Source organism: Pinus tabuliformis, chromosome 3_1 (genome assembly GCF_031772625.1).
Source record: "Pinus tabuliformis cultivar Carrire ecotype Pingquan chromosome 3_1, CPIR1, whole genome shotgun sequence".
NCBI classification, from domain to species: Eukaryota; Viridiplantae; Streptophyta; class Pinopsida; order Pinales; family Pinaceae; genus Pinus; species Pinus tabuliformis.
Window position 1 is genome coordinate 243,782,480 of NC_142301.1, and position 10,020 is coordinate 243,792,499.

At 36.8% G+C, this 10,020-nt stretch overlaps 1 long non-coding RNA gene across 2 annotated transcripts; it reads left to right on the forward strand.

The window, feature by feature from the left end:
* Positions 1 to 2,040: 2,040 nt before the first annotated feature.
* Positions 2,041 to 7,409, forward strand: LOC149186709 (uncharacterized). Of its 2 annotated transcripts, none has more exons than XR_016256150.1 (2): positions 2,041 to 2,176; positions 7,062 to 7,409. It is a non-coding gene; the product is annotated as an uncharacterized LOC149186709 (long non-coding RNA). The 2 variants fall into 2 exon arrangements; XR_016256151.1 differs by having other exon boundaries at positions 2,049 to 2,300.
* Positions 7,410 to 10,020: the final 2,611 nt, after the last annotated feature.

Genomic DNA, 10,020 nt, shown 5'->3' on the forward strand with positions numbered 1-10,020 from the left:
ACAATTCTAGAGATGATAGTCAACTTTATTGTCACCCTCTTCAACAAGAAATTGTCCCTATAGTTGCAATATTAACTCTCTAAAGTCCTCCCCTTCTATGAATGCCTCTTTGTATGCATCATAGGTAAGAGGTTCCATGTGTAGAAGAGTTCGTAAAGCTATAATCATGGATATGGGTGGCCATGAAAACATGTGTGCAAACTTACTAATCCTTTCTTTCTTATATTTGATGACCTAAATGGAACTACTATAAAATCCTTCCTTCACTTGTAAATTATATTTTCTTAAATCTTGCTATGGGCCTACAAATGTTACAACCATTGTTGATTAGTATGGATAATGGTTTCCTTCTCTATGAGATAGTGCTTCCACTTATAAACAACTCTATATAGGGAATAAAACTCCCTATCATAGCTACAATAGTTCAAGAATTCTCCATTAAATATTTTAGAATAATAGCATTTCAACTTACCTAACTACATCAAAAACACTCCAATAGCATACGTGATACCCACTCACATCTATCTTCGCTTGAAAGGATTTTACAAGTTAGGCAATCCAAGGACTGGTGTTTGGCTAGTATTATATTTCATCTAATTGAAAGTTTTATGTTGACACTTTTCCCACTTCAAACTCTTAGGAAAGGATTTATGTTAATTATTTCCCCACATACATCTCTTACCACTAGATCTTATGATATGCAATGACATAATTACCGATAAAAAACATGTTATAAACTTTAGTAGATGCTATGCTACGCCAACAAAACTTCTATCTACAATAATATTTGTAAAAATTGGACACTTCCTAATAGTACTCATCTTTATGAGATCTAACTTAAGTCCCTATACATTAATCATGTTTTTAAGATATGCCAATATAATTACCAAATACACCAATGACTAAGTTAGAAATTCAAAAATTCCTTAAATTATTGATACATTTTGAAATTGTGAGATGTGTTCCCCTAATATAAAACATTGACTTTCTCTAACAAGGCCACAATTTTGCTTGGCTGATGAATTTCTCATTGGAATCTAGTGAGAAATTCTTCAAGAAATCAGAAAAATGATGGAAATAGATTCAGCACCATCAACAACCACTAAAAGACTTAAAATCTTGAAGCTTAAATGATGTAACTCAAATTTTCAAAAATATCCATAAGAATTTTTCAAAATTATGCTAAAATTTTTACGCCGTAAGGCGTTTCCATTTGAAATTAACTTTCCTCTTTGATGACGTGTACATTTCTGAACCTTTGATTTAAGTGTTAGACGATGAAAATGATCTTAGCCATCCAATTGATCATACCGGTATACGATGCGACCTAGCAGATCGACCGGTTGCCCTTGCTCGACGCTATGCTACTTCCTCCAGGCGCTGCTGCACTTCTAAAGCACGGATTGTCGATGACACCTCAAGGTGCCTACGGTCATGGAACGGCTCCAACCAATGCCAGTGGCAGGGGTATCCTGCAATAGACAAACAGGGCGTGCAAGGGGGCTTTTGCTGCCGGGGCTGCTATCCAGGAGCGACTTCATATTGGATACTCAGATGAAGGGCACGCTGTCGGAGTCCTCGGGAGATCTCCAGTTTCGTGAAATTTTGGAAATGGGCGCCTTGAAACAAATTGATGGCTCTATTCCCTTGTCATTTGGGAGGCTCAGGAGGCTGAAGAAGCTGCGCCTTTGAGGTCTGGTCAATTTGCAGAGACTGCGTTTTTTATTTCTTCGGACTTTGGGAAAGTGGCCGAGATTGTAATGGTCGAGTCGCCACAAAAATATCCGGGCAATTGTTTTATATAGGCAAACACAACTTAGTCCCACCCACCTCCTCCTCATGACATGACTTTTGACATAGATGGGCTAGCTATTGGGCTTGCACATCCATCTCCGCTTCGCTCTGTGATTTCGTCTATTGGGTCTCTGGTTTAATTATCTTTTTCTGTGCAACTATCTTTCCTCACCCGACTAGCTATATGCCCAACAATGAATTTGATCTACAGAATTTGGAGTCAATAATTTGGTATAAATACAAATCAATGTTGAGGCAGGCTGTTACGAACGCAAATGGTTGGAGTTGGATTCATATGTTCGCAAGTGCAGATGAACACGTCTCGATCCCAATTTCCTTTGCCATTGCCATTGCCATTGCCTGCCTGTGCACTCATGACAAGGTATGCCCTTTCTTGATTCTCATGACAACAGATATCATGTGAATAGCAGTTTTGCATGTGAAGAGAATTTTATGTGATATGTGAATGCGCCAACACCTTCCATTTGAGATGCACCGCTAGCCATGTGACTGGTTGAGTTCCTACAGCTTTGTGTGCGCGTGTTTGAATTGAAGATATCAATTGCGTGTTCTCATCTGGGGCTTTTAAGAGATCTATACTGTTATTGTTGTTGAGAAGTAATTTGGGATAACCATCTACTTGAGTAGAAACGAACCGAGTCTTGCTAATGCTGCCTATCTTTTGGGATTAATATATTTCTTCTTGATTGCCTGCCGCATGCCTGCTTATGGTGTCTTTGTTTTGATTTCTTGAAGTGGGGGTCCCTTTGTGCATTCATCAGGCAGGCTTGCCTCTCTTCAAACTTGAAGTTGAAAGCTACTGTGATATTTCACCATCATAGGGCTACCTATATGTTGCGAATGAACCAATTATAAAAGAAATTATTTTGTTCAGATAATTGGAAGAACTGACTCAGATGTGTGCTTATTGAGCTTCAATCAAGTTATTAGGACATCAAGAATTGTCATTCGTTGTAGGCTTCAGAGTTCAGACAGAGCACATCTCTTTGGATTTTTTGATTAGCGGGAATGCACTGACAAAAAGTTGTTCTTTCCATGTAAATGCTTCTGGTATTGTCATCAAAATTTCCTATTTGGACGCAATAACTCTGTGACCTGAAACTTTATGTTCCAGGCAAATTAGACATTCTAAATTGGGCAATTATTTGCCGCAAGTCCTATTTATTCTATTCTTTCTTTTTTCAAGCCTACATATATATGAAGAAATATATTAGCGGGCTTGGGCTTTTCATAAACTTTGGTGACTTTTCTTTCTACTTTGGTTGTTTTTACTTCTTGTTTTAGTTTTATATTTTCCTTTATCTCTGATTTTTACTCCCTTTCCTGTTTTGATCATTAAATGCACATAATCATTGAGTTGCATTCAAATCTGTTGGATTTTCTCCATGGGTGTGTTTCATCCTTCCCTATTTATTATGCATATAATAATTTATAAACAATCAGGGTTAAGAATAATCTTCTCAATAGTTTTTCTTCCATGCCTTTGGTTGAAAGTATACCTGTTTGAATCATTAACGTATTTGATCATTTTTTTATTGGTACAGAAATGTTGTTCTTAACCCAATCATACTTCCTGTAGTTTTCAAATTCACCTATTTCTGGCACATGCTAGATCCAGGGGAAAAACGTTGTAAGTGAAATCGGTAAGTTTGGATTAGTTCACTTTAAAACCACAAAACATTCCATCAGAAATTTATCATTCCCAACATGTGTATAATTATGATCTGTTCAAATCCCGTATTTACAGGATGCTACCATGGATGATAAGACATGGAAGATTTTTTTGGGTCAATATGTGCAGTTTCTATCTATTTTGGGGCTAATTCTGTTGAACTTTGTGTTCATAGTAACCTCTTTTCTAAGGTGCCTTTTGATTGCATTACTCCCTGAAACCAACTGAGAAGTATCCATGGCTGAACTTACTCGTGGATTCTCATGATAACAGATATAATGTGAATAGCAGTTTTGCATGTGAAGAGAATTTTATGTGATATGTGAATGCGCCAACACCTTCCATTTGAGATGCACCGCTAGCGATGTGAGTGGTTGAGTTCCTACAGCTTTGTGTGCGCGCGTTTGAATTGAAGATATCAATTGCGTGTTCTCATCTCGGGCCTTTAAGAGATCTATACTGTTATTGTTGTTGAGAAGTAATTTGGGATAACCATATGCTTGAGTAGAAATGAACCGAGTCTTGCTAATGCTGCCTATCTTTTGGGATTAATATATTTCTTCTTGATTGCCTGCCGCATGCCTGCTTATGGTGTCTTTGTTTTGATTTCTTGAAGTGGGGGTCTGTTTTGGATGGGCATTTCCATGATGATTGCAAGCATATCAAACTTGTTTCTATCAATTGATTATTAACATCTTCGAAGAATTAAGCATGAGATCAGATCTTACTTCATTTATGAGAATATGGAAATAACGTGCTATTAGTCTTCATACTTTCTATGTGCAATAAACTCTGACCTTAGCTTTAGAAGTTCTGCAGTTGAAGAATTCATTATTAATCAGTGCAATGGTGAATTAAGCAGCCAAGATGAATGATCCTTTGTGCATTCATCAGGCAGGCTTGCCTCTCTTCAAACTTGAAGTTGAAAGCTATTATGATATTTCACCATCATAGGGCTACCTATATATTGCGAATGAACCAATTATAAAAGAAATCATTTTGTTCAGATAATTGGAAGAATTGACTCAGATGTGTGCTTATTGAGCTTCAATCAAGTTATTAGGACATCAAGAATTGTCATTCGTTGTAGGCTTCAGAGTTCAGACAGAGCACATCTCTTTGGTTTTTTTGATTAGCGGAAATTCACTGACAAAAAGTTGTTCTTTCCATGTAAATGCTTCTGGTATTGTCATCAAAATTTCCTATTTGGATGCAATAACTCTGTGATCTGAAACTTTCTGTTCCAGGAAAATTAGACATTCTAAATTGGGCAATTATCTGCCGCAAGTCCTATTTATTCTATTCTTTCTTTTTTCAAGCCTACATATATATGAAGAAATATATTAGCGGGCTTGGGCTTTTCATAAACTTTGGTGACTTTTCTTTCTACTTTGGTTGTTTTTACTTCTTGTTTTAGTTTTATATTTTCCTTTATCTCTGATTTTTACTCCCTTTCCTGTTTTGATCATTAAATGCACATAATCATTGTGTTGCATTAAAATCTGTTGGATTTTCTCCATGGGTGTGTTTCATCCTTCCCTATTTATTATGCCTATAATAATTTATAAACAATCAGGGTTAAGAATAATCTTCTCAATAGTTTTTCTTCCATGCCTTTGGTTGAAAGTCTACCTGTTTGAATCATTAACGTATTTGATCATTTTTTTATTGGTACAGAAATGTTGTTCTTAACCCAATCATACTTCCTGTAGTTTTGAAATTCACCTATTTCTAGCACATGCTAGATCCAGGGGAAAAACGTTGAAGTGAAATTTGTAAGTTTGGATTAGTTCACTTTAAAACCACAAAACATTCCATCAGAAATTTATCGTTCCCAACATGTGTATAATTATGATCTGTTCAAATCCCGTATTCACAGGATGCTACCATGGATGATAAGACATGGAAGATTTTTTTTGGGTCAATATGTGCAGTTTCTAGCTATTTTGGGGCTAATTCTGTTGAACTTTGTGTTCATAGTAACCTCTTTTCTAAGGTGCCTTTTGATTGCATTACTCCCTGAAACCAACTGAGAAGTATCCATGGCTGAACTTACTCGTGGAAAGCATTTGCTATTGATGCCACAGTAAAAACATCTGCATGCCTGAAAATTATTGACCTTTATCTTTAGCCAAAAGGACACCTGTGATGATGTGATCCCAAGAGGGAATGTTTTATTGTTCATTTATTTTATGAAATGAAAAGGATCAATTCATCCAAAACTACCTAACTCAATGTTCATGGACTGCTGATGCAATTCAAAATCGCAACGAGTTTTTGCGTTTTGGAAAAAGGCAGGGTCGTTCTGTATTTTTTTAGAGTCAATATTTTGCCTGTGTGGACAGTGGGAGAAGCAAACCCCTGATACACAAAAGACTCATAGAGAATTTTACTGTCTTGCTTCTAGCATGGTGAATAGTTGATTTCGTCCATCTATCGTGGTTTCCTCTTTAGAGTGCTATCAAGTACCATAGATTGATAGAAGGTAACATGTTGTCAGGAAGGAAATGCCAGGACTCAAGGTACTAGATTAAATATAAAAATTAATTAAATGAAATGTTCAAATATATTAGCATAAGTTTAGGTGTATTTTTAGTAGTAACTGGCGATATAAGAAGATGGTTTTGTATCTATGTTGCTGCTTATTTTTTTCATCCTTTTCAACTTTTGTAGTTTTGTAATTCATGTGCTTCCAGATTTTTTATGTGCTTTTTCCTGTTCTGTCAAAATGACAACTTTTTACCATGCATTTGGACTGGTATGCAAATGTACAATATGTATTATGAACAGGAGTGAGAAAAAGCCTTCTGAACTCTTTTCTTCTAGTAATTAGAACATTTCTTCTAGTAATTAGAACATTCGTATCATTGTTATGTTAGGTGAGACATTAAGTTTCTATTTGCATTTTGTGCCCTGGAAATGCATTTTGTAAAGAAACTTTCTGATCTGTAGGGTTGTTTCTATGGTATTTCCAGAAGCTATATTTTTTTTACTGGCATTTTCTGCTAGCTATTTTTGGTCTAATTTTTTCTATCACACTAATTTGTATGCTTTTATAGCTCTTATTGAAGGATAAATGTTTAATTAGTCATTCATTAACTAAATCATCATCTATTTATCTAGCATGTCTCTTCAAAATTCACATGGTGCCATTATATACATTTAATTAGTCATTTATCAACTAATTATCTAGTTATTTGGCATGTCCATTCAAAATTTACAGGGTGCCATTAGAAACATTAAAAAGAAGTGGTGTAGCAAGTACTTCTTCTAGAGTAGCTAGGCCATAAGAGTTACTGTAAATGCAACATCTAGGTTGATTTTCACCTTTCTCTCCTTGGAGGTCTCCTCGTAAAGATAAGTTTTGGATTCTTAGGACATTTCTTTTGTCTTTCACCCACTTTCCAATCATATGCAATTTCGAGCCCTTATGGAGCCATTTTTGTCAAAGATACTCATCCGAAACTCTTGCAGAATGCCTTGAAGCCAGAATTTGCAGTTTCATAACGTTTGATGTCTATTAAATTTTTATTTAAATGTAATAATTATTTACCTCATTTTGTGTTCTGTCCAGGAGCGACTTCATATCGGATACTCAGATGAAGGGCACGCTGTCGGAGTCCTCAGGAGATCTCCAGTTTCGTGAAATTTTGGAAATGGGCGCCTTGAAACAAATTGCTGGCTCTATTCTCTTGTCATTTGGGAGGCTCAGGAGGCTGAAGAAGCTGCGCCTTTGAGGTCTGGTCAATTTGCAGAGATTTTCAGTGGCCAATAATATAATAGGCGGCCCCATTAATTCCCTGTTGGTAAGAATTCCGCATGGGATCCCGCTTCGAAAGGTTCCGATATCCTCCTACACCGATAACAATAGACTCTGCGGAGATCCTCTTCCTCCGTGTTCTTCCAGAGCTCGAGATTCAAACCCATGATAGTTTGCTGGACTATTTTGGTTTTCGTGAAACCTCTTGTAATCCAACCATTGTAATGTTGGCTTTTGCAATATCCACAGCATGCTTCTATGGAATAACATGACTACTTTCATCCAAAATCTAACTGAACATTCCTTGCAAGGGTGCAAGATTGGTTGAAGTTCCACTCATAATAACTAGTGAGAAGGAAGCTCCTTGATGTGCATATTTCAAAGATTTTATTGTAAATTTTTGGGATATTTGTTTGGTCAATTTAGTGTTGTCTAAATTGCTATCATAAATTGTCAACCCGGGGCTCGTAAGTTGATGAAGTGAAGTGTACAATATATACTTAAGCAGCCTTTCCTAGTTCTTTTTGTCGTTTTTAGTTTGTGTTTGACTTATCTTCCTAATATGATGTGATGAAGTTATAAACAAGTGAGTGAATGTGTGTGTATGTGGTGATTTCTAAATGTTTCTTGAACTTTTTAAAGAGAAAGCTTGAAAAGTGACTTGCAATGGAATTGAAACTTCAAATGAAAGCAAAGCATTAAACAAAGTGACTAATGGCACTAGTCCACTATCTATGCTGCTGATAAGAACAAAAATAGCATCTATGTTAACTCAATGGAAAGTGGAAAACACTACTTTAACTGCAAAACTTAAATGACAAATCATAACACTTCATTCTTCCTTAACATTCTGCCTCTAGCTGAAATTGTTCATGTGAAAAATAGTTAAGAAGGAATCAGTAATATGAGTCCAAAAGCTAATCAAACCAAGTTGCCACTCAATGATATTTTGGTCCAATAAAGGTTATTCAATTATGATGAGAAGACCATCAAAAGGTTAGTAAGCAACTTGTCAAAAACTTGATAAAGTAAACTAGCAATGAAACTAAGTAAGCAAGGTAAAAATCAGCAGCTAAGACAAGACAAATTCAAATACCATCAGTGATAAAAAGAAATAAAAACACACTATCCCGGGCTCCTAACACACCTGCATAAACAAACTGATTAGTTCTGAAAAGTGTTGGAAATGGAAAGGCATGAAATCAAATTGTACATTATTATACATGTTCAAAGAAATGAAAAACTGCAGAAATAAAACTATACATTATTGTACATGTGAAAATGAAAACAAAGAAAGGCAGGAAAATAAAGTTAAATGCTACTGTACATAGGTTGTGGCAGATGGGGGCCCTCCATCCACTCAACCAGCTAAAGATCAGCTACGTAGAGATGAACAAGAACAGTCTTCTTATATTAAATCAGCATGTCAAAATACAGTGAAAAAGTGCTGTAAAACAGTCTTTAAAACAGAGTTTGGTAACCAAAATAATTACAACAATTACAATATTAAAAAGCTAATCTCTAAGCGTTGGCAAACGCTTTATTTATAGGCACAGGGACAAACTGTCCTCTGCGTAAACTAAGCAACTACAGTCTTGACTAATTAACTATGCAGCAACACGCAGGCAACTTCGTGCACGTTTGGAGGAAACGGTCATCATGGGGAGTAAATTTATGGTTAGATCCTGTCCCTTGCTGTCTTCGTGGCGTGGAGTAAGTGCCAGCTGTGGTTCCGTGTCTCATTTGCTCACGTAGAGCAGTGCCACCGTTTGGAACTTTGCTGTTTGACCGTGGGTGCACCTGCGTTGACCGGGGGCATATGTGACCGATTTGGCCCAACTAATAGCATACGAACCATGTATACATCCATACCAACGTGCCCATGTGGCCCGTTCCTTGAGAAGACACGTGGAGTATAGCAAACAACAAAAAGGTTGCGGAATCTCTGAACAACTGCGGAATTGCAGAACAGCTGCAGAATTGTTGTACATGTACCAAAATTCTAAACCAACAGTTAATCATTAGCATAGTCAACAAATCATGTTAAAAAGACATATAATGCAATGAATTGAACAAGTTGATGGAGGAAATGATGATAAAAGAGAGAAGTGAGTAGGAAAAAGCTGTTGGGAGGATAGGTAAATCAGTGCAGGTTTGAGGCTCAACATACCCCCACTGTGAGGGTGTTGCATGTCCTCATGCAACCAAAACTTTGTCATAATCTTTCAGTCCACATGTTCAGATGCCTCTGCCAAGACATCCAACCTTCTCCTTTTTCTCCTTGTTACCAAACTTGCTCTCGGTTTCCTAACCAAGCACCTGAATTTCAAGTTAACCAAGGCCCTGCTCAATTTCTTGCATTTCTTCTTTAACTTCCTGTTCTTTCTCTGCCAAAGACCCAAATGAAGCATTGTGTTGTCGTGGACCATTTTTTCCACTTTGCTCTGTTGTCTCAATGATTCGTTTTCCTGTTTGATATGGCGATTGAGGACTTCTAGCTCAAATATTTCTTGCTTCAGAGATTGAACCTGTTGTTCAAGGGGCAAGATAGTACTAGGACCATCAACAGATTGCTCTAATGTTTCCAAATAATCATATTCCTCCTGCTGGACAGGGTCAATGTCAGGTATTTGTCTTGGCCTAAATTCAAATCCTTGAAAACTGCTTTCTCTCTCTTGCTGGAAAGGACTTTCCTCTCTTGGAGGACTTAGCTCAATATCTAGCCGAATTGGAGTCTTCTCAGGTGTGCCCAAATCAATGAAATGGGACTGTT